The 25,107-nt window shown below is 51.4% G+C and overlaps 1 long non-coding RNA gene across 2 annotated transcripts in view; it reads right to left on the reverse strand.

Moving 5' to 3' along the window:
• Positions 1 to 24,843, reverse strand: part of LOC131423830 (uncharacterized) — a 128,601-nt gene extending 103,758 nt beyond the window's left edge. For both annotated transcript variants that reach the window (XR_009225903.1, XR_009225904.1), the window contains exon 1: positions 24,649 to 24,843. This is a non-coding gene — a long non-coding RNA (uncharacterized LOC131423830). The remainder of the gene's footprint in view (positions 1 to 24,648) is intronic.
• Between the last annotated feature and the right edge of the window lie 264 nt (positions 24,844 to 25,107).

Consider the following 25,107-nt stretch of genomic DNA (forward strand, 5'->3'; position numbering starts at 1 on the left):
AGAGAAAGCCAGCAAACAGCTCAAGACCCTTCACCCCCTCCACTTGAAAGACAGCTGGCACTGACCAGAAACTTCTCTTCAGTCTCCTCCCCTTTCCTCCTAGTTCTCCATATTCTCCAGAACTTTCCATTCCATAAGGGGCCCTCAAAGCATACTTCTCTTCTCTCCCCAGTCTCTTTAGAATTCACTCTTTCCCTTCTGCCCACCACTTTGTTGTTTCTAAGTGACTCAGTTTGACCCATCCCCAACTTGGCCCAGAACCCAGCCTCTCTAGGCTTCTCCATTCAATTCATTACCTGATTTCCCATCTCAAAAATCTAGAAGTGGCCCCAGAAGAGACAAACTCAGAGCTTTCGAGCACGGCTGCTTCTCCATGTTCCCCTGGGAGGGGATTCCCCCACCACCCTCCCACCGCTGAGTTGCATTCCTCAAGTTTGCCAGACTCAACGTCCAGATTTTCCCCAAAGGGCAGAGAAATCAAATAAGAATCAAAATCTAGGCTTTGGTGCTTGCAAGAACACTGCTTTCCAGGTAAAATAAAGACTTGGGTAGTTGAGGGGATGATACAAGAGGCTGTGTCAAGCGACTCTTGAAATTATACAACAGGTGGAGAAGACAGACGCCAAAGGACAGATGTGGCAGAAATGATGACACGGATCGGAACGTTAATTATGTGATCTGTTATCCATTTCATCTTGGCCCTTTGTCACCTGGGTTTCTGCATATGCAATCAATCGGTTCACATGGGTAAAAACTCACGTCATGGGAGATGTCAAATGGTGGAAGACGACCGGCAAAGTTGTTCTTGATAGCTTCTCTCTGTAGTCAGTGGAAACTCCTTAGTGGTGTGTGTGTGTGTGTGTGTGTGTGTGTCCTTGATCTCAATCCTGGAAAGTAGATATGCGTCTTCGTTTTATAAAAGATAAAAAAAATGAAATGAGATTTTAGGAGCTTTTTCCCTAATGAACAGACTTCAGTTTTTGAAATAATTTTAGGTTTGCAGAGGAGGCACATCGAGCTCCCTTACATGGGCATTCCTCCCTCCTTCCCCCAACACCCCTGCTTTGAACACCGTGCACTAGTGAGGTGGGTTTGTTATGACTCAAGAACTGATATTCACACACAAGTATGCATTAAAATCCAGAGTTTTCAGTGGAGTTCACACTTGGTAGTGCTACACATGTCTAAGGGTTGTGAGTTGGTTTGGATTTGGGCTTTTTTTTTTTTTTTTAACCTGTGCTTTTCAGCATCTAAGGGCTCCTTAAATTTTTCTTTAATGTACCAGGGCAACCACCTTTATTAAAGCAAGGCAAGCAACTGGTCCTCTCACACCCCGTTTCCCTGACGGATAGGACTGAGCTCTTGGCGGCCGAGCTGGGTCACCCTGTATCGTGGCTGTCAGAGCCCAGTGAAGCCACCTCTGTCACTGTCTCCACTCATCCCGGCCGAAGGCTGCAGGCAGCAATCAAATGCTCCCCAGGACAGACGCTTAGACAGCGAGCCAGCAGGACATCCTGAGGACCATTCCCTCTGACAGTGCCTGCTGGGAACAGCCTACAAACAAAGCCTCCGTGCACACGGCAGTTTGTCAGTGCCGAGGGTGAGGGACACGGTGATGACATGGCCTAACTCTGAATGGTCCTCCCGACCTTTGGGCCTTGGAGGGTTCACTGAGGGCACCATCCCCTCAGATGTCACACAGCAATGGCCAATGCACATGGGGCAGCAGATGTGCACCTGTTGCTTGACTTACCAGGAAGTTCTGTGAGACCATAGCTGTGTCATGCTGGTCGTCACCCATGTGTGGACAAGTGTCTCGACCCCTTAGGAGCTCGGTGAGCTTAGGCTCTGGGGCTCAGTTCACTCTCCTGCGTGAAGGAGCCAGCCCTCCCCGCTCTCCCAGCAGGGCTGAGAGGACACGCGGGAGAAGGCCTCGGGAAGAGTCAGCTGGAGGTAATCTGGGAGCTTCTTCTTAGGTACCAGCAGCTCCAGGGAAAAGAAATGCAGATCAGAGAATCTGCGGCCCACAGTCCTTTCTGGACAAGCAGAAAATCAAGGCACACCTTAAGAGGCTCGAAGTCTCAAAGGGCAAGAGCCTTAGAAGGGCTATGACCAGGTGCTCCCAGCTTAGTCAAGAAGCTGGCTCTAAGAGGTCACGTGAGTCCTGAGCTCAACTGCAGGACAAGCCTCCGACCTGGGCCTTCCCTCTCCGGATCTCAGTCCTTTTCCACTATGAGGAGCAGCCTTGTCCTGCTTGATCCTTGGACACCCTTGCCATAGCCATATTGCTGTAAAAACTACAGGGGCCACCCAGTGGGGGCTGCACATGCCCCTGTCACCTGCTCTTGTTGGGGACCTGTGTTCGAGCCTTGGCATAGCTTTCTCTGTGACTGTTTCCTGGCTCACAACAAGCCCTGGGGCTACTCCAGTTCCCCAGCAACCTTCACAGACACCCGGTACATCCGGTTGTTTTTTATTTTTTATTTTTTTCTGAAAATGAGAGCCTTTATAGCAACCCCAAATAGTCTTCCCCAACCTGCATTCCTCAACCTTGATCCAACAGACTTTGGGGCCTGACATTTGTGGGGACCCTCACGTGCAGAGAACAGGATGCTTAGTGGTTTCCCTGGGCTCTATGCACCGCATGCCAAGAACACTCTGCTCTCCCCCTGCTCCAGTGGTGGCAATCACAATGTCCCCATGTATTGTCTAATGTCACCAGGGAAAAAGGACCTTGTTCCCTGGGTTAAGAACCAACCAGGACTGTATAGGTTAGAGTGCAGGACCCACAGCTTTTCTGGGTAACCATCTCCTCTGTGGCCCACTCTGCCAGTTCTTAGGACTGGGCCCGAGCTCAGGTCCTGGGCCTTTTAGCCACCTCCACTTTGACCTTACTGGCTCAAAAATAAATAAATAAATAGATTCAAACAAGCCGACGTGCTCTGGAGTCAAACGGCTCCTCACTACTCTTTAGGCCCCGTTCTAGCCGGCAGCTCTACAGGGCGTTCCTTTTTTCCCTTCCGAGTCACCAAAAGCAAGTATGACGTATGTTCTAGAATCTTCTCTGAACAACTTCCAAGTCATTTTTCCATTTTTGAACATTTATTTTTTAAATGATTCTTTTAACAACAGAGGTATGGAAGACGGGGAGAGCAGGGCAAGTGCCACTAAACCACGACTTGCTGGAAATGTTACTGATCATTGTCACCATCACCATCATTTCTGTTTCCAGGCTGAATCAAGAGGCAATTCTCAGAAGCCTCAGAGCCGACGGCATCTAATGAGAGGCAACCAGGATCGGCACTCTCAGGACTTCATTCCTGGTTGTCAATCCAGTCGAAACGCCAAGATACCACTGAATAAAGGATTCTCAGCTCCACACTGAAGAGCAAATCAAGATTTCCATTAAAAGAAAGAAAAGAACCCAGCGTGTTCCCGGGCTTTTTATTCATTTGTATACCTATAAGCAGCAGCTGCAACTTTGCATACAAGTGATTTCTTTTTACATAAATAAAATGTGGGGTTTTTTTTTTGCCATTTTTAGTCACTGGAGCATTAAAAAAATAAATAAAATGGAAGTCATTGAAAAGAACTGATTAAAAAAAAAAACAACTTTGTCGGCTTCCTGGATGACTTGCTCCAGGTTTTTTGAAAAGTTTGTCGTGCTTCCCACCCCCAATTCAATTTACTCGCACCCCTGTAGACCTCTGTGCTTTAAATTGCTGCTCCGATTTCTGATGCCAAGATTCCTTTCTCCTAAAGATGTGCTGCTGCCTAAGATAAATGATGTTCGTGGTTTTAAAAGTGCATTTAAGCACGGCGTCGAGAAACCCAAACATGAAGACGGAAAGTCGGAGGGAAAGGTGTCAGCAAGTCGCTGCCCGAGGAGGCTGATCCCTCTACAGGTAAGCCGCTTGTTACAAAAATGTGGAGCGTAGCCTCAGGCTGTGGCTCGTGCCCACTCGGGACTCAGGACTTGGGACTCGGTTCCAACATTGAGCTGGCCTCAGCCCGTCCACCAAAGACATTCTCCCGTGGGGCGCCATGGTTCCCTGCAGCTGGCTGGCATGATCCCCCCCCTTCCACGCTGTGCTCACCGGCTCTTCTTCCCAGAGGTCGGAAAGACTGGGACCTCAATAAGTTCACAAATCCCTTGTTGAATGAGCTGAGGACTGACACCTATTCCGTTTGCCCTTCCTCGCTCTTCAGTAATAGGCAAGCAGTGACAAGATGTCTCATGATGAGTGACCATCACCCTGACCTAGTAGATTAGAGCCATTAGTTCCACATACCGTCCACGGGGCTTTCCTTCTCATGGTCCTGTGGGTTGGTGGTATGTAATTGACCCAGGAGGGATGGTGTAGGGTGCCCTCATTCACATGGCTAGTGGTGGGCTCCTTGTCAGATGGGGTGACAAATGGGTAATGACTTAGCCATAGGTGTCACCTCCCAGCAGGCTAGGCTGGGACCACTTGTGTGGTGGCTACAGGATTCCACAAACCACCAACAGAAGGAGCTCACCGCATACATGTTTTGTAAACCCTGGCTGCTTTACATTGGCTGATTGGCCAAGGCCTGCCCTGAGGCTAGCCAGCTCAACTCAGCATGAGAGGCCACTCCCAGGGCCACACTCCAAAGAGGAGAATAAGGTATGGTCATTTGAATAACCTATCACATCTGTGCATTAAACAAATACAATTGATCTCCAATATTGGCAGAGTCTATATTTGCAAATTGACCTCCTTGCCCATTTATTTGTCACCCAAACCCCAACACAGCTAGCACCCCGGTGGTCATCTGCAGACATGCAGAGAATGACGGAAATACCAAGGGTCCCATCCAGCATGCTCCCCACGGAGGTGGCACAAGAGAGGCTCTGTCTCCTGTTCAGCTAGGACCCTTCTCGCAGCCTCAGTGCCGCAGCAGTTGTCTCTGTGCTTCGTGCTGGTGATTTTGCTATTTGAAATGGCCCTGGAGGGGGTGCTGAAGCACAGTGCGTGTCCATGGGCACAAGGGGCCTCATGCCAAGGTGGCTTGATCCAGGCATAGGTCACCATGCTGTTGTCTGTGGGCTCCGTGCTATCGAATCAGTAATTAGATGAAATAAGAAACACATGGAAATGAAACGCATAGACCAAGCGATGCACTGGTCACTTGGCGAAAGTGTTGTGACCAGGGCCTCACGAGAGCAAAGCCCTGTGATCCCCTAGGACTCGACCTCTGCGGCGATATGGTGGATATGGTGGCGATATTCAAGGAAGCGCCATGAACAATGAAACTGTGTTTAATGAGCACTGTCTTCGTGCCCAGCACTAGGCCGCAGCTGGGTACTCGGGGAGGACGCTGCTTTCAAGGAACTTCAGGTTCAAGCGCAGGGAGATGCAGGACTCACCACATTCATGACTGACACGAACGTGGGCACAGTTCCAGGAAGTCAGAGAAGGCGCCCGAGGATGCCAAGCACGAGCAGGGACCTAACAGGGGATAAGAGGGCATTGCTTGGGTCCCAGGGAAGTTCCTTCGGCCTGCAGAGCTTGTGTAGGGGTGCACCACAGGGGCCCTCCCAGGGGCATATCTGAGGCGTGGAGGGGATGGCAGCTTTAGATGGACAACAGGAGCCACGCTCCCCAGTACTCATAAGAGGAGGCAGGGCCAGAGGAAACGGAGCCTGACAAACAGGAGACAGCATGTGCAAAGACCCTGCGGCAGGAGGAGTGTGAACACCACGGTAAAGCAGACCCAGGTAGGGCTAGAGCTCAGCAGCAAGCGCCAGCATGGAGTGAGAGGCAGCTGGAGAGCAGGACAGCCTGAGAGCACCAGGGCCTCCTTTTGTCCTCATGCTGAGAGCAACGTGAAGCCACAGAGGCTTTGGAGCAAAGAAAGCAATGAGCTTCAGTGACAAGAACAGGCGAGGTCCAGTGGATGGGGGGAGACCAGGCGTGTATGAAGCAGAAGCTAAGGAGAGCCTGAGAAGTGGTGGAGCACGTGATCCCCATACAGCTGTAGGGAGTCGGGGGCAGGGAACGCGATGGAGACTGCTCAGTTCCTGGCTCCCCTAAACAAATAAAGGAACCCTCTGCTGAGGTGGGGACTTCAAGAGGACAGGTTGGCCAGAGGGCGATAGTCACCAGGTTAGAATTGGCCACGTTGTGCCCCAGTCAAGTGTGACCCATGGGCTGGCACTCAGGCCCGGGAGGAGTCACGGCACAGACATAGTGGAAGTCTCCAGTGGGGACTGACACTGGTCAGGGAGCAGAGAGCACCTCAGACAACGCTCATGGACAGGGAAAGTAGTCGGGGCAACGGAAGACCCTAAAGAACTGCTCGACAAATGGGAGGAAGGAGGGGGAAGGAGCCAGGGACCTGCTTCCCGAGGAAGTGGGCCACGGCACAGGAGCTGCGAAGGCCCATGAGGCCACACTTGCACCCCCCCCCCCACTCACACACACACACACGCTGGATTAATAACCCAAGACAGGTGAGGTCTCAAGTGTGAGAAAATAGCTGATGCTTCACCACCCCCACTTGGGGAAAGGAAACTCTGTGTTTTATAGGGACAGACATCATCATCTTGCTGGATAACTCATTCTCCCTTGATTTTGTGTTTGGCTCGTGGAAGGAAAAGGTACGAGAATTCCTAGCACTTAGAGAAATGATGGTGCAAGTTTTAAGCCAAGGACACACTTTGCCTTTGATTAGCTTGGGAACGACCTGGTCTCTGTTGCTAGAAAGAAGATCAAAAGCTTGGAGAGAAACCAAATAGATGGAAATTAGGCAAGAGTAAGATGCACTCTGAAACCTAAATTTTTGCAAAGTTCAACACGGAATCCTGGTGAGTTTTCAGTGGATCCTGTCATTCATTGTAAACTGACGCAACCACCCTGGAAATGAGGGTGGCAATAGGTGTCAAGATTCATGAAAACAGTCCTGTTCCTTACGGTGATCATTCTGTTTCTGTCAATTTCATCCAAGGATATAATTCAATATAGACAAAAGAAAATAAAATTATATGCATGTATTTATTCAATGCAGATTTTCCCTAAAAGCTAATCTTTGGAAACCACATAAATGTTCAATATTTGGCGACAGTTTTAATAAATATTTGTAAAGCAACAGGACGTAATACTGAAGAATCGTTAAAATGACTTTAAAGCACCACAGGGGAAAATGCTGGAGTGTGAATTAAAAACAGAACAGAGCTTGGCTATTGTCTTATCTGTGTAAATTACTTATGAATATGGAGATAAAAATGAAAACCTCGAGGTACACACTGGTATCACAGATCTTCAATTTTTAAAGCCATTAATATTTTTTTGTTTTGCCTATTCATTTCAAATATGCAGGAGGAATATCTGGTGGGGAAAAAAGGACCAAAAGAACACCACCACCTTCCAAAAGGGGCTCCGAAGCGTACCAGAACAGAAGCATGACTGGGCTCTGGATGGGGCTGTCTTGGCTCTGGGCTGGGATGTTCCAGAAGAATTAAATGCCAGCGTCTTTCTCCTTTGTTTGTTCAGCGCTTGCTGATAGAAGGTAAAATGAAGTCTCCAATTTGCTAAGTGTTCAGAGTCTCTGAGTCTCGGCCCCATCCTTCACATCACCTCTGCAGAAGGAATCATTTGGCGTTAGCAGAGTCCTACATAATTAAGCAGATAGAGCCTGCTTCTCACATAATGAGACCTGGAGGGATTTGAGAGTCCAGCTCAGGAGACCAATAAGGAGGGTTACAACTCGAGTGTTGGCTGGTGGACCAAGTACCAGATCTGGAAGAATTTAACAACTCCCCGAGCACTTGGCCATACTGCCGTGTGGGGAGGTGTGTGGGGCCACCTGAGGGGGGCTTCTTTTGCCTCTGCTGCCCCCTGGTCCTTCTTGAAGCTGCACTGGTTTGCAGAAGCCTTCCAGGCAGGCAGGTCTGACTGTAGATCCCATAAGAACCGGGGACAAGAGCCAGTGCTGGCTGGAGTGCAGGTGGCGCACAGGGAGCCCCAGCAGCCACCACTTCTACTCAGATGAACCGTCCCTCCATTCCTCACCAAATCTGAATCCTTCCAGCTGCTGCCGTGGTCTTCCTGGGAAACATTGGTCCTCAAGGCCTGGCCAGGGCATGTAGCTTCAGTCTGGGCTCTGGGCTCTGGGCTCGGGTTTGTGGTCAGGAAATGGGAAGAGGAAAACCTCACCATGAAGTCATGACCTGAGAGTTGCTGCCTCTGATCTAAGTTGCTCCCAGGCATCTTGCTCCTTCTACCTGGACACCTTAGCTGGAAGTTGTCACTTGTAACTGACACTGTCCATGAGGGGAAAGCAAGCAAACCTGCACAGTCACTGCACCGATTCTGCCACCATCCCTACAGCCTACGAGTGGGTGATCTGGAGTTGGTTGATGCAAAGGTCATTGTATTCACAACCCAAGTGACCAGTTGGCCTCAGAGAATTATGACTTTTGAGGACCAAGCACACTCTTCAAGGACCCAGAGGCATCTGGGGAGACCAGATGGCAAACCAATGGTTTCAGAACCTCTTTAAATTGTCTTCTTCTCAAATCTTTAAGATCATCCCCCCTGCCTCCGAATAAGAAGCCATTTCCCAACATTGAGCCGCAGATATCAGCATCTTAAATCATGGCCCCAGACCAGCCAAGGGAAGCGAAATCCAGTTTGCCAAAGTCTAGGTCTTGTTAAATAAATTCTTCCTTGACAGCAGAGAAAGGCCTGGCTAAGGAATTGGCTCCTTAAACATTTTAATTTAATTCAATAAGGATTTATCGTGCACCTGCTATCAGGAGCCAGACTCCAGGAGAAGTATGACTGGAGAAGAGGTAGCCAATTCCAGACCCTCAAAAAGCACACTCCGGGTGTACAGGCAGGTTTTTGTTTTGTTTTGTTTTGTTTTTAATTGCCAGTGTCTCCGCCATGTTCCTGGAATTTGTCTCTTTCATTCTTTTGGCCAAAGATTTTTGTCTCCTAGCCGTTCTGCCTTTCACAGATGCAGTATCTCTCCTATCTCACCCTGCAGAGAACCGCGCTCTCCTCCTTGGGCCCTGCCTCGCTTGGCCTAAGATTTGGCTACCACCTCCTCCTTGGTCTCCTACTTAGATATCCTGCCACTCTGGAGACCCACCCCACCTCCCAACACCCCTGACTTTGAGCATGTGCTGTGGGCGGGGTGGGGCTCAGGGCCTGTGGAGGTCTCCCAGACCCACATGCTCTTCTACCCAGGCAGAAATTCACCCCAGATGATGACACAGGCAGAAAGAGTCGGGGGGAATCAGGGGCGTGGTAGCAGAAAGAGGCCGGGCCTGTTGCCGGCTCCATCCTTCAGTGTGTGACCTTGAGCACCTTACTGCGCCTTTGACCTTCATGTGCCTCTCTATGAAACAGGACGTGGTATCCCTGTCGGAGGGTTTTCACAAAGTTATGATGAAATGAGCCGCCCAGAGGGCGAGTGTGGTGCCTGGCCCACAGTCTGCTCACCAGAACAGTGTGCCTTATCAGCGTGAGACTCATGGCCACCCTAGGAGGCCCTGGCCAGAGTCACCTTCATGGCAACCTCAGAACACCATGGTGTTGAGTGCGGCTCCCTCCATAACCCCCCTGGGACCCCATACACAGAGCTCCTTCGCATCCCTCCCACAGCACGTCAGCTCCTGATTGAGGAGGCTTAGCAGCAGCAGTCACTGTACCCGAGGTTGTGGGAGGCACCATGCCATGAGTAGCACCCATCAAAAAGATTATTCCTGCAGATAAGAACCAAGAACTCTGAACACAATATAAGACAACTATAATAGGCAGGACCTGATGCAGAGAGATTCTGGAGAGGCTAAGACACCGGGAACAGGGATGGCCTAAGATCCGCACTAGAAGACAAGCTGAGGGAGTTCTGCAGGCTGAAGGGGAAACCAGGTGGACAGCTGCACGTTCAGGAAGAAAGGAAGAGGCCCCTGTGTGAACCACGCCAGGGAATCTGGAAAAGGCTTTTCCTCCGAGTGTCTTGAAAAATGCCCGTGTTTAGTGGCAGGGGCTGGCACACTTCGTCCATAAAGGTCCAGAAAATGAACGTTCTACACTCTGCAAGTCACATGGTCCCTGCTGCGAGCGCTCAGTTCTGCTGGTGTCCCATGACAGCAGCCACAGGGACTGCGGGAACCGGGAGCATGCCCGTGTTCTGATAAAGCAGAAATAGGTGACGGGGCAGATCTGGCCTGCTGGCCACAGCTCGCCAATCCCTGGTTGAAAACAAACATTCTCTGTGGCATTAAAACATATGCAGATGTAACCTATAAGACAACTATAGCATAAAGGGTAGGATGGGAGTAAATGGTTTGAAGGTTTACACATTCTATTTTAAGTGGTCCAGTATCGACTCTAAGTAGACTACACATAGTTACGGATACCTGGCAAGATCACTCAAAATTAGGTTAGTCAAAAAATCAATATATAAATTAATAGGAACTCATATATATGCTAATCTGATATATACTCAAATACCCCAACAAGGCAGAAAAGGGGAAACAGAGGGAAAACAGTAAATAAGGGACAAACAGAAGACCATCAGTAAACTATGACCCCAAAATCTAATCACATTGACACTTACATTAAATACAAAGGGGATAAACACTCTGATTCAAAAGGCAGAGATTGTCAGAATGGATCTTAAAGCATCAAGACCTAAGTATATACTGCCTAGAAGAGAGATGAAGATACACGGAAGTTGAAATTACATAGATGCAAAAGAGTGTATACCAGGCCATTGGTGAGCATAAGGAAGTTGTTGCAAATATAGTGCTTGCTATCAATAAACAAAGAGAATTAGTAGAGATTGAAAGGGGCCTTTCTTAATTTCTTATTCTTTTTTAAATATTTTACTTTTTATATATTTTTATTAGTTGTTAATGAACTTTTATTTATTTATATCCGGTGCTGAGACTCGAACCCAGTGCTTCACACATGCTAGGCAGGTGCTCTACCACTGAGCCACAACTCCAGCCCCTCAGTTTCTTATAATAATAATAATCCATCCAGGGGACATATCAATCATAAACGTCCTATGCGCCTAATAGTAGCCTCAAAGTACATGGAATGAAAAGTTGTTAGAAAATCCTTGCTCAAAAATTGTTGGTGACAATTGTCCACGTGGTCTAGCCACATCTCCATCCAGGTGGTTCTGACCACAGCTCTCTTCACATCTGGCTCCAGCTAGGCCTGACCCAGGCCTGGACAAGCAGCACCTGACCAATGCGGTTGATGAGATCCAACCTGGAACTTTACTTACTTTTTTTTTTTTTTTTTGAACCATGGTGTATTTTTCTGGGGTAACTGAGAAACTGGGCTGGGGCTATTGGCAGTCACCCTCCTTTTATGGGAAGAGGAACAAAATTAAGGAAATCAAACCAAGAAAAGGGCCTTAACACCATCGTCTGAGACTCCGGAGCCCACCATGCCTGCAGTCATGATCCCTGGATTTTTCTGTCCCATTAGCTAATAGACTTCCTTTATGACTTAAGCTGATTTAAGCTGAAAACAGCGTCTTCTTCAACACAGAGTCTCAGTTATTATATCACACTAACCTCCTCCAGACACAAGGATACAAACATCTTTATGCTTTGTCTCCAAGGGTTGGTTCTTCGATTGAAAAAAAATTGAGTGACTCTGTTTGATGGATGAGAAGACAGGCAGCCCATAGAGCGGGTTGGGAAGGACACTGAGAGTCCCTGCCCCATGGAGGTGCCAGAATCGCATGGTTCTAAGAAACAGTCCCAGTCCCATCCTCTTCAGTTGGGAAACATGAAATAAATGAGGAGGAGTTGAGGGTTGTGGAGTCCTAATTCCCTGCTTTGGAAAGCCTGGGGATAGATAGTGACATGGGGACCTGGGACTTAAGGAGAGCAGGACAAGAGTGAGGGGGTTGGGCCCACCTCCGTGTCACAAGATGGGTCAAGGCCGATGGGAGAATCTGAGTCTGCCACTATCAGAAAAGTCATCAGGGCAGGGATCTCAGAAAGCTGGGTGTGCCTTTGGCCTCCTTGGTGCAGCCTGGCACCATCAAGGTGACAAAGGCCACGGGAGGAGGGAGCTTCCTGGGAAAGCCAAGGACACAAACCAGCTCAGGGCTGTCGCTGCTTGTTTGGGGAGTCCTCTGTTCCCCGAAGCATGGCGCGTCCAGGAGGTAAACTAGCTGGTCGGGTGGAGTGGGCTGGGTGGGAGAGGACAGAGATGAGGAACAATAAGGACAGGGGAGGGAAAAGAGGATCACACAGAAGAGCAACTTCTTCCTCTCTGAGCATGGACAGGAATGGAGGAGAAAAAGGAACGTCAGCAGCCCTGGCAAACACCCCGGGGCCACCACTGGACTCTGTGGTGGACCTGAAGTCCACCTCTTCACTCCATTCCATCTCAGAGAGTGCGCAAGGTGCCCACGGTCTGCAAGATGCCCACAGGAGGCACCTGCAGAAGGAAAGAGAAGGTGGGGGAAGGAGAGAGAAGAGGGGTGAGGAAGAGAGGAGAGAGGAGAGAGAGAGGAGAGGAAATGAGCAGAACAAGAGACCAGGGCCTGCAAGCCACAACCTCCCCAGGCCAGGGAGGCATGAACTTGCTCACACTTTCTTGCAATGACCTTGAATGCATGGAGTATTTTGTCTGCACCAAGCAGCCCAGGAGGAGCAGGAGGAGGAGGAGGAGGAGGAGGAGGAGGATTGTGGTGGCACAGTCTTTCCCTTGCCATCTTTCTAAATAGAACCCTTGCCCATGGGATGTGAAGCAGCCATTAACTAGGATCCTGCTGTCCAGGTTACATGCCCAGCATCCTCCCCTCCTGTGAGGGACAGTAGATGTCCTCTGGAGCAACAGAGTGGTGGTTTCTAGTGTGAGAGGGGTAAACGGCTGAGCAGGGACAGCCAGACATAAACCCACCCCCAGGGCCATGATGCTCCGTCAATTCCCCTGGACAAGGCCAGCTGACTAGGAGTACCCGTTTTGGAATGTCTCCACAAGGCATCTGCACACATCTCTACCTTTTCACCAAGTTTATTATTTTAAAGGGGAAAAAGACCCTCAATGGGTATCTGGGAGTGCAAATCTGAGTTTCAATGAGAAGTTTACAGAACATCAAGGGCCTCTGCAGGGGACCAGGGATGGAAACCTTTGCTTCATGCTCACAAATGACACCTGGCCTCTGTGCCTCAGCCTGCTTACCTGTAAAACAGGAGTAATAAAAGTCTCCTGTCGTAGGGTGAGGAAGAGACCTGATGAGGTGAACCTGGAAGGTCCACAAGGCGTGTGGGACCCTCAGCCTTTGTCCTTATTGAGATCTGCGCCAGCAGGGCACAAGGGCACACTCACTCCACAAGATGGATCATTGCGCCACCTTCCTTGGAGGGGGCTGATGACCCCTGACCCACCTCCCTGGGGAGCATGCCTCAGGCTCAGGCCCCTTCCGTTCTGAGACTTTAGCTGGAGGTGACGTAAAGGTAGCAGTTGCCCTGTGGGGTGGAGGTGGCCACAGAGCCACCATGGTCACCGCTGTCTCCAGAAAGAATGGTCCACCCGCCAGGAGAGGAGCCAGCTACCAGCCTTGCGGCTCTCCCTGTTGCCTCAGCAAATGGTTGATGGCTGATATGGGCAAGGGGACCCCTCAGAGGCACCCCGAGACTGCCGACATCCTGCTAGAGCACCCAGAGCCCTCCATCCTCCACCTGCCCCCGTGCGCCCGCGTGGGGCTCAGGTGCAGCCTCCCTGTGCCCCTCGGCTCAGCCCCGGGGTCTGCACAGCAACTTTCCACGGTCCCCACCTCACGTTTTTAATAAACTCACCCAGCCAGGCTGTTCTCGTCCATCTCCACCACAGACTTCACCTTCGTGGGCACACAAGGTGTGTCACCTTGGACTCCCAGGCCTTCATCTTGCCTCTCCTGGGTGGCCCTGGGGAGAGTCACTGTACAGCTCCCATCTGGAACTCTGCACCAAGCTCGGGGCTTAGCCCCACTGCACAGGTTCAGTGTTATTCTCCTCATTTCATAGACTGGGAGCCTGTAGCTCAGAGGAGCTAAATACCTTGCCCCAAACCACACACTATTGAAACGATGAGGTCGGAACCCCATCTGTCCAGATCCCCCACCGCGTTCCTAACCCTCTGGAAACCGAGCACCCAGGATGTGTGATGGCGCCTCCTCTGCTGGGGATACAAAGGACCTTGAAGACCTGGACCTGCCCTACACCTCAGCAAGGGAACCCAACTGGTTAAAAGGCTCTGATGTTTCTCTGGAAAGAAATAACCCTAATACCGAGGCTCTTCAATTACTCTGTGCAATTAAGTCCTGAGTGCTTGTTTGAACAATTAACCGAAATAATTATAAATGTATCTCTGTTACTACAATTGCATATTAACAAAGGCTCAGGGCCAATTAATCATTACTCCATCAATATCTAATTTGCATAAACCTATTCTCTTTAAAGACTCCATGTTTGGGGTGACAGGGCTCCCTCATCGATTATGGAAATATCCCCATCAAACCTCCCTGAGGCCGTCAAAAGGAATAAAAGGGGTTGTCTGTTGTGGGCTGCTTAGCACCCCTGCCCACCCTCCCGGGGACAGGCAGGGTTGAGAACAAAGGGGAAGAGACACAATTATCCTGCGGCCCTCCACCGGGAGCTGGGACTGACAGGCCTCAGGTTAGAGGGCTGATGGGCAGAGAGGGGGCATCTGGCCTGAGGTCGGGGACCAGCGCCAGTGCCCCTTGGGGTCATCCACATCCACTCATTCACTCATTCACCCAACAGACCCGCCTTGGCGGTGGGCTCTGCGGTGTGGACTGGCGCTGGGGAGACCCTGATGGGTGGGACTCTTCTGCACCCCTGCTGAATCAGTGGACAGTGAACTAGGCGCCTCGGGCAGGTTCACGAGAGGGAGTTTGGTTGAGATGTTGCTCGGGTTCAACGCCGCGAGAGGAAGGGCCGGAGAGCTCAGGCAGAGGGAGGGGCGGGCTGCGGGGACTTGGGCCACCTCACAGAGCTGCCCTGCCCCAGGCCCCCGGCGCTGTCTTCACATCACGGCTCTGCCGTCCCTGCCAAGGGGCTGTGCCAGCCGAGATGACTCAGCCCAGGGGGACTGGGCAGCCAGCCTATTCTTGAAAGGGGAATCTCTAGGTCCACCACACAGGAGCTTGGCTACCAAGGATAAGGACACTCTGAGGATGGGGAGGAGGGGGCCATGCAACAGAGAAGGGACCCCTCATGCTGGTCCCCGGGCGGGAATCAGGATGGGCTTCATGGAGGAGGGGACATTGAAGAGAGATCTGAAAGAGAAGCAGAACTCCATCAGGCTAAGAGGACAGGGAGATTGCTTCAGGCAGGAGGGGGTGCCTGTGCTTAGGGGACTGTCCAGAACAAGAGCTCTTTACCACTGTGGACACGGGGTGCAATGCCCTGCATCAGACTAGCCAGGCCAGCAGGAGGGTGGCTTCACAGCCAGGGGTTCTCTCCCACTCTGTGACAAGTCTCTGTTCAAACGGGCTCCTCCATTTCTCTGGAGGGGAGCAAGCCTGGCGGGGCCTTGACCACTCACGCTGTCCTCTGGATGTGAGACAGGCTGCTTGGCTTGTCATCTCTAATTGTTTTTGTTTTGTCTTCTAATTTGCTATGCACAGATGACCACACCCACAATGCTGGGGGGGTCACGATTCAGGGAGCTCCCCCCCAGGGGCAGAGCATTCTTCCCACTGCAAAGACACAGACTCCAGATCTCAAAGTTTAACAATCTGTGAGAACAGGACATTATGGGAACATAAGTGAAATACTGAGCAGAAATTAATGATTGCTAAAAAAATAGCTAGAGAATAAGAAAGACTGACCAGTGTAGAAAATGCAGGTGACCATAAATACACACATCTCCTTTCTCTCTGTTATCTGCCCTTATCTGTGAGTGGCAGGAAGAGGTGGAGGGGTGGGAGAGGAATCCAGCCGGTGTTTGCAGGTAAATGCTATAAGGTGGCTGCATGGGGACAGCAGTTTCTGTCCCTGCAAGGAGAGCCACCACCAGAGCAGAGGCCTCAACTTAAACAGCCTCGACACCTCAGACACAAGGATAAAAATAAAAGCCCCAGAAGGATTTGGTGGAAATAAAATGAAGGTGAGAGCCCCAGAGGCAACCCTGAGTTTGCTGGAGAGGCAAAGAGGAGCCTTGGGATGGACCCCAAGGTCAAGGGCAGGAAGCATTATTGGCGGTGAGAGCTTAGGAAGGGGGCAGTTTGAGCTGGCCTCAGGGTGCACAGAAGGAAGGGAGAACCCGATGACAGGGACGATCATGACAAGGATCAGCCTTCAGTCAATGCTCTCAGATGCTTCGAGAAACTCTGAGTCTTGCAAAACCATCAAACCTGCCTGAATCAGGAGATAAGGGGAGAGGGAAAGGTTCTTGGTCTCCCAGCCCCCTCCCCAGGAAATGCCTGGGAGAATTCCTAACACGTGGCCCTGCGGCTCAGCAAGGTCGCCCTCCCTTCAGAAAGCCTGGACCCAGCCGCCCCCGTCCCTCCACCCCCACCCCCCCAGAGAGCTCGCCTGCTGGAGCACGGGTGCTGGTCAGCTCAGGCCCCCTTCTGCTCCCTTCCAGGCTCCTGAGCCACAGGAAGCCCACGAGCCAGCTGGGGGTCAATTGCCGGGCCCCGTCCTTAGATCCCTAGCCCTGTCAAATCTCAATTTCTGGGAAGAGGCTACGAATCATTTAGAAGAGAAAGCTCTCCAGGTGGTGTTATTGATTGGCCGGGCTTAGGGAAAAAAAGAGAAAAACATTCCCGCAGTTAACACTTTTCTAGCAGAATACCTTTGGTATCTAACATGCAGACTCATAGGATGCCTGTATTTCCTGATGCAACACCCTCCGGCAGAGTCCGTAGAGGGAGACAGATTTGTGTGCCCAAGACACAAGACTCAATGTTTTAAGAAAATGTGCACATAAGGAACAGTGTGATCTTCCACTGAAATCAGTGGGACGTCAGAACAACATGTTGATATTTTGAAGCTGAGGGTCAACAGAAGGACTGGAGTCTCCCATGCGGCTGGTGCCAAGACGTCTGAGGGCGTCACCAGAACAGGATGGCGACCATGGACAGCATCCACACAAACTGGCCCCTCCACAGACATAATTGTAAAAGCATTTTACAGTCCAACGAGAGAGCTTGCGACAAACGTAGGTCTCTTACCTCGTCTTAGTTATGACTCAAGAAATCAATGAAAGATTTTGGGTCGATCTATAACCCCGCTCAATTTTTTCTATTAGAAAAAGAAAAAACAGAAGACAGGCCCCTGATTAACATGTGGGAGCAGAATGTCTGAGGCTTGGGAGCAGATCATGGATTTAAGGTGGGAGGGACCAGCGCAGACCCAGCTAGGGGCTTGCAGCCCTTAGAACCGTGTGCAATGGAGAGAAGGATGAGCTTTCCTGCGTGCACCTTGGAATCCACCTTAGAGCCAGTGACAATGGCCTGGGCCCTAGGGGACAGAAAGACGTCTTAAAAGTGAAGGCAAGAGGAGGAGTGAGAATCCCACAAAACGGCCGAGACTTCTGGAGGAGCATGGTGTTGTCTAGGGAGCAGGACGCTGTGAGTCGGGAGCTCCCGTGTACACGAGGGGCCCTGGAGTCAGGGAGTGGGAAAGGAGAGGTTCTCTCCCTCACACAGACACCCAGTGCACACTTGGTGAGCACCTACTACGTGCCAGGCACGGAGCAAAGCACTGAGGATGCAGAAGGGAAGAAAGAAGGCAAGCCAAAATGATCGCCATCAGGATGTATTCCTGAGAGTCTCGTCCAGTCGGGGAGAAGGACCCCACAAATAGACACATGAGCACTTTAAAGGTGTACAGTGGAGGGAACGGCCCCAAACTGATTTTGGGAGTCACAGCTGCCTTCCGTCCCCGGGGAACTCTTTTTCAGGTAGATTCCGACGGACGGGCCTGGCTAATTCCCCATGGGATACTGAGTCAGCTGGAGGAGTCGGCTGAGCCTTGGCTGGTGCACAGGGAGGTGTGCCATTCACCACTTCCGGGCTCTCGGCATCCAGAAGGCAAGGAGGGACGGCAGAGCAGCCAGAAGACGGGCAGGTGGCGAGGCGGGCCAGGGGCGGCAAGGGGTGCCGCCCATGCAGGGCCGATCACAGAGGGGTCATTTCCCCAGCGCTGGCCTCTGTCCACTCAGCCCTGAGCACCCTGGCAATGACCAGCCAAGACCTGCAGCAGCATGTGGTCTGAATCTGAGGACCAGCAATGAGGGTCACGATGTACTATTGACGACGTCACCTCTGGAAGTAACGCACACCACACCTGGGGAGCAGCTGGAGCAACGCCATCTCCTCTTCTTCCCAGAGAGCACATGTGGCTCCCGCTTGACCTTGGAGAACATAAGCAAACCACATGGTGTTCGCAGAGGTTTCCCCCCCCAAAAAAGCCCATCTGAGCAAAAGTCCATTTTAGATCGGCCTCATTCATTCAATCTTTATTCGGGTTATTTTTTGAGTGTCTGCTCTGTGCAAGGCCCTGCCTGGGAAAGGAGAGAAGGGAAGACCCCAGAGGATGCGGGTTAGTATGTCCAAAGGCCCTGGGGCTGCAGGGAGATGGCAAGTAGGCCAGCCCAAAAGCAGGCTGTGGCTCAGAGCAGAGAGATGTGGACAGTGAGCCTGACAAGAGGGGGCAGGGGCAGGGAGGCCACCCTGTGAACAGTGGGATGGCCTGCCGGGCTCTCAGTGGCCAGCAGTGGGGACATCAAAGACTGGCATCTCAGAGTTTCTCCGCTGTACCATGTAGAGAGCGGAGGGTGGCAGGGGGACAGTAGTAAGGCCAGTGAGGTGGGGGTGAGCACAGGAGCTGAGTGAGCTGGCCCCGGGCAGAGGTGTTCAGAGTCTGGTTTTCAGCCCAGCAGCCTCGTCCACCTCCGGGAGCTTTAGGATGCCGACTGCCAAGCCCACTAGACCTTCCACGCCAGAAACGCCTGTGTTTTCACCAGGACCCCAAACGACTCCTACGACTCTCCAGCCTGAAGACTGCTGGGCCTGGGGCTCGTAACAGGAGACAAGGAGGATGCATGGGGATTTTGAAACAGTAGATGAGGGGATCCATAAAGAATGGTGAAGAAGTTTCAATAAATCCAATGATGGGACTATTGAGAATCAGGTGAGGCAGAGAGGAAAAGGTACTTCTGGTGTTCTATTAAATACGAAGGCAAAACGCCAGGTGGGATGTAACATCTCATTAAACGATGTGACGTGTCTGTCTCTGTGTACTTATTTCCATGTTTGAGAATATTAGAAGCCAGCCAGGAGTGGTGGCCGTGCCTGTCATCCTCCAAGCCACTCAGGGGAATCACAAGTTCAAGGCCAGCCCTAGCATCTTAGGGGGACCCTAAGATGTCTCGAAACAAAAATGGAAAGGACTGGGAATGTAGCTCAGTGTAGAGCATCCTAGGTTCAATCCCCAGTGCCTAAATAAATAAATAAAACTGGAAGAGAAGCAGCTGTGGCATACCACACACCAAGATGGCGGCCCTGCTCCTGCCAGGGAGGAAAGTCAGTGGGGGGGCCTTATGTTTTAATGACGAGTTTTCCTTTCTTATTTGTTTAAATAATCATTTTTACAGTTGTCTTCATGACTTCGACTAAACAGAATTTCACAATTATGCAAGTACATAGAATGATCCCTGTAACTCCATCACAACCAGCCCATGCGAAGGTACAGACGGGGTGGGGAGCCCAGGATGGGGAGCCCAGGGTGCACCCCTGAGCCTCCTGGGGTGAGATTGTGCTGGAGCTATGCCTCCCAACTGCCCCTTGTCACCATTTTATCAGTTTCTTTTTGTCCTTATGGGTCCCAGGTTGGGAGAGACTGGCACCCAACAGCTCATGTGTTCCCTCGGGTCCCTGCTCTCGAGGGCAGGAAGGTGTGAGTCTCCAGCAGGTCTCAGGATATCAGAACTCACCCAGGCCTCCTGGTAGGGGAGCAATGGGCCAGAGGCTGCCCAGCGTCCCTCCGCCCTGATGCCGTGCTCTCCCTTAGCCCTGCCCACCAGGAGGGTGGCGCGGGCGCAGGAGAGATGAACCATGGCCAGGCTTCCTGCTCTGTGCTCATCCGGGTGTGACCCGTGCCACAGAGGCCCACAGAGGCACTTAGCCGTCCCCAGAGCATGGGTGTTGGGGCCTGGGGAGGGGAGGGGGCCTGGAGGGGAAGCAGCATTCTCTGCTCAAAAGAGCCAACTGTGCTGATTCAAAAAAAAAAAAAAAACATTTTCAAAAACGCCTGTGGGTAAATTTGAGCTGCCCACAGCTCCCCAGGGGCATCTCGAACTTGCTGTCGAGCCATTTCTGTGGATTTCAGTCAAATTCTAATTTTAGTGTTCATTAAACACGGGTAATTCCCCAGCCGGTCTTCGCCTCACCTCATACACAGAGAGCGTCGGCAATATAGGTCAGCGAGGCTTCCAGAACACTCCCACATCAAAGGGAAACCTTTTCATTATAAGTATTAACTTTATAAATAATGATGAACTTTAAAAGTTTCCCAGAGCTGCGGGGCATGTGCGAGGGGAGCGGGAGTCCTCCCTGGGAGCACCATGGGCCTGGGGCTCATTATGCAGGTGGCTGCAGACACAGCGTGTGCTCAGGGAGACGGTGTGGGACAGAGACCTTGTGTCCACCCTGCCACTCAGTTATTCAGACTGATAAAGCAGGATGCAACTGGCATATGTGATGTTGGAAACACACACCCCACACACACCCCAATACCTCATCATAGCCATGACCGTGTCTAAAGATAACTGCTTAAAACATTTTAGCTCTTCCTGTTGTTCATAAGGACCAAATTCCTTGTCCTAGCTGTATCAATTAATCTCTTTCAATCTGAAAGTAATCCAAAAAGGGGGTTAGATTCTAAGAACATTTAATACTTGACCAAATCTCCCAAAGGTATTGATAATACTTGATGATATTGATAATCCTCTGGCTCACAGCCTCATGATCACAGGGTGGCTGCTGCAGCATCAACTATCACTTCCTCACATCAGAGCAACCATTTGATTTGATGCGCCTTAATCTTTACTATGATCAGGTGTACATGTGACAATACTCAGAAATGTTTCTTCCTTGTTCATACCTACGCATATGCTGTTCCCAGTATTTGAACCATCACGTCTTTTCTCTGCACAGGTACCCCGCACTCATCCCTTAGGATTTGCTCCTCAAAGACCTTCTCTGATGACTCTTGATCTCCCTGAAATCCTCTACTCGACCCCCCTTTTGTTTACTACTATCAAAGCTGTCTGACTCCTCAGTAAGATTATTCTTGAATCCCTCCCCCGGGGGGGGGGGGGGTTGTGCTCTGGATGAAGCAGGAGCTATGGCTTGCCCGTCCCTTGATTCCCTGAGCTACACACAGGGCCTGGCTCCTCTGCGCCTTGTTCACAGTATGAGGAAGAAGGAAGAGAACTTCCCAGGTGCTGTGCTGCACCCCAAGACTCAACTTGCTCTCCGTGGGGTGCTGACCCCATGTGCAGGGTCTGCCTTCACTGAGGTTCAGCCAGGAAGGCCGGTCCCCAGGACGCCCCCGCCTGCCAAGACCCAGAGACCAGCGCACTCCTTAGGCCCCGGGGTCAAGGTGAGACTTCAAGGGGCTGGTAGGAGAGCCTGGCATATTTCCCTGAACTCCAGTGCCCATGGGGAGAGGTCTCTTCTCCCCCCCATGGGCAGCAGCCCCTCCTCGGTATCCAAGGGAGGACCTGGCTCTGTGCCGGGGCTGGGCACATCCCTGGGTGGTGGCAGGCCAGGTGTTGGAGCTTTTCCCACCCGATGGCTGGCACAGGGCCTGGTAGCTCCTGGCAAGAAGAGTGTGTGTGGGGGGGGGGGGTCCCTTCTCTCCCCCAACTCTGGTCCCCACAAGGCTACAAACGCCACAACCAGGCAGGTGTACATAGCATGGCCGGGCCAACCTGGGTGGCCGTGGCCATAGAGCCAGGAGTCCCTGCAGTAGGAGAGATGGGGCTCCCGACCCTGTGCAGAAGGGAACAGAGAGGTCACCACAGAATGACCACATGTTCCCAGGCCCACGGAGGCGGCGGCAGGGTGGAGGGTCTGATGGAATCCCAGCGCTGCCTCCGACTAGCTCTGACACCTGCGGGATTCACCGGCCTCTGCACCTGGGTTTTCTACAACAGCAGCACCTGGCGTGCTGGATTGTTATGAAGATTAAATGAGTTAATATCTTTAAGTGCTTAAAAGAATGCCTGGCTCGTAGGATGTGCTCTATAAATAAGATATAAATAATGAAGTGAGATAATTCACTAAAGTGCCAGGGCAGAGAGAAATACGTCCAGCCTGTGGCTGTGAGGCCCTGTCCACGGGCCACGAGGGGCAGGGGAGCTGGGAGCCACGAGCGGTTATCTCTGCTGATCAACCAGGTGAGCACTGCTGCAAGACGCACTGGGCACGCGGAGCTGGGGTCTGAGCCTCCCCTGCCTTCCCAAGCACCCACGGGCGGCTCTTCTATGGCACAGCTGCAAACGGGTCCATCAGATTTTGTACACGGGCTGGATAGCAAAGTGTTTGCTGTGTGCCCTTGATTGCCACGGACAGGGCGGAGAATAGCTGAATTGGGGGCTCAAAGAGGTGTGGCTGGAAGGTATGCACGTGGCCAGACCCGAGACATAGGAGGACTCCAGGCCGCCTGGATACAGACCGCGCTCTGGCTGAACCCCCGGGGGGTAGACAGCTCCACCACCAGGCACATCCAAAGGTGGTCTCCCCTCGAAAACTAAGATTAAACCATTACAGCCTTGATCTGTCGATCAGCACCTGTCACCAATCCAGAGAACACTGCACTAGGGCTTTGTCCAAGTATCCAAAAGTGCGGCTCCCCCAGTCCTGCAGCCCCTCCGCCCCTCCTGGAGTTGATGCTGGTCGTGGGCGGCCGCTTTCCTTGCATTGTTTTAATTGACATTCGGTGCCTGTGAATCAGCAGATGGGCAGCACCTCTGAGCCAGGCTCACTGCCCACAGGAGCTGACCTGCCTGGCTTTCCCTGCTGCAGGACCCAGCACCCAGGATGGACCAGAGTGCCATGGTGAGTCCCCAGAGGGAGCAACTGTTGGACAACCATTGTGGGGAGGGAAGAGGACAGCCACAGCTCTCCCTGTCCCCACACGAGGCTGCTTCCCCGGCTCCTGCACCTTCCCTGACCCACTGTGCACACCTGAAGCTCTTCCCTCTGCCCATCTCCACCAAGAGAACACTCACTCTTTTTTTTTTCCCCTGCAGTGCTCGGATTGAAGCCAGGGCCGCTTGCGAGCTAGGCAAACACTCTACCGCTAAGCTACATCCCTACTCAACAATAGTCACTCCTAAGATTCTGCTCCAGTTGCACTTGGCCATGAAGCCTCTTCTGATCCCTCTCTGCCTGGAGAGTGCTCCAATTACCCCACAGACAAAGCCTGCCCACTGCCAGCACTTCCCTGCTCCTGAGATCTTTGGGACAGGAAGTCCTTCCTACCACTGTCCCTTCCAAGAAAAACTGAAAGCACAATTTAAATGCAAGTGTGTAAAGCCATCAACCATTACAAAGCCCGCCAGTTTCCTTTGGCTCTTGCAGCAAATGACCAACCCTGAACCTCGCAACTGCACAGGCATAAATGTCTGAGCTTACAGCTCTGCAGGTCAGAAGTCCACAGTGGTCTCAGGAGCGAAATCAGAGAGTGGACGAGGTGCCTGCAGCCTCACGCCCCTCCCTCTGTGAAGAGCCCTCAGCTCTCCTCTCTCCAGCTCCTGCATCCACCCATGGCCTGTGAGCCCATCAGCCCACCTGGGCAGCCCTCCTGAAAGTTCTTAACCACTGCTGCAAGCCTACTTCCCAGGTCGGGGGATCAGGGCGTGGACAGCGTGCAGGGCGTCGCTCTGCCAGCCACAGGGAGAGAACACAAGGCTGTGGAAGAGCCCTGGGGGAGTACTCGGGGACCTAGCTTGGCCTAACTCTGTCGTTTCCTCCTGTGTGGTCCAAGATAAATCACTTCACCTCTCTGAGCACAACATTCCTCATCCATGGAATGTCAACAGGGTTAATCTGGGATTAAAAAAATGAAATAGACGTATTTACTTATTTATAAGATAAATAAATATATATACATATATATTTAAGAGGAAAGTACTTTTAAACATCAAGACACAAAACAAGTGCCAGGTCTAGTTTCAACTTTGCTTTTTCTTTTCTTTTTTTTCTTTTAGGTGTCTGACAGCAGGGCAGCCCTTTAAATGATTTTAAAATCATTCCAAGTGACATGAAGATCACATATACCACACACACACACCCCACACTACTTTGAACTTCACAAAAACACTACATCATAAAAAACACTACATCATAAGATTGATAGAGCCAAAGCAGTAGGCAAAGGCAAATTCACAGCTGGAAAAAAACAAAAACAAAAAACCCTGTACACTGAAGCATTCGTTAGATGCTAGGTACTATCACGTTTATATCATAATATATCATATTTGCATCATAAAATATGCATCCAAAGTACCCTACTGTCATACCTAATTTATTCTTAAAAGAGTTCTTAGAGAGGCTAAAAGATTCAGCCAAGAACTGGCAAAAGTGGGTGGCATTTAAGGACAAGGTCAAAGCACACACCTGCTGCCATCAGTCACCGTCCACCTGGTGGGAGAAACGTGGCTTTCTCCGGGCAGGATCTCATCCTGGTGGTTTCCTTCTTATTGAATGTAGCCTCCTCTGATGGTCCCTCGGATCCCCTTAAATTTCCACAAAGACCCAGCTGATTTCCAGGGGCCAACACCTGTGGCTGCCCGAGAGCAACCCTCAGGTGGCCAGAACTCCACTTGCCAAAGTCCTGCTAAGCGCAGTTGCCTGAAATTGATGTCCCCTGCAGACAGCCCTCAGCCAATGATTGACAAGGGCAGATTCCTCACACCTGAGGGGAGAAAGCGTGGAATGGAGTGTTTGTTTACACCGTTCCCCAAGTGCCCACTTGGAGGTTGGCTTTAGTTGCTCGCTGTGGTCACTGGCTACACAGCTGACCCCTTCCAGGCTCCATGCTATCCCCTCATGCAAGAGCTGCTTCCAAGATGAGGG

This window comes from Marmota monax, unplaced genomic scaffold (assembly GCF_021218885.2).
Source record: "Marmota monax isolate L192 unplaced genomic scaffold, Marmota_monax_Labrador192_F-V1.1 WCK01_AAM20220418_F8-fsc00024, whole genome shotgun sequence".
NCBI classification, from domain to species: domain Eukaryota; kingdom Metazoa; phylum Chordata; class Mammalia; order Rodentia; family Sciuridae; genus Marmota; species Marmota monax.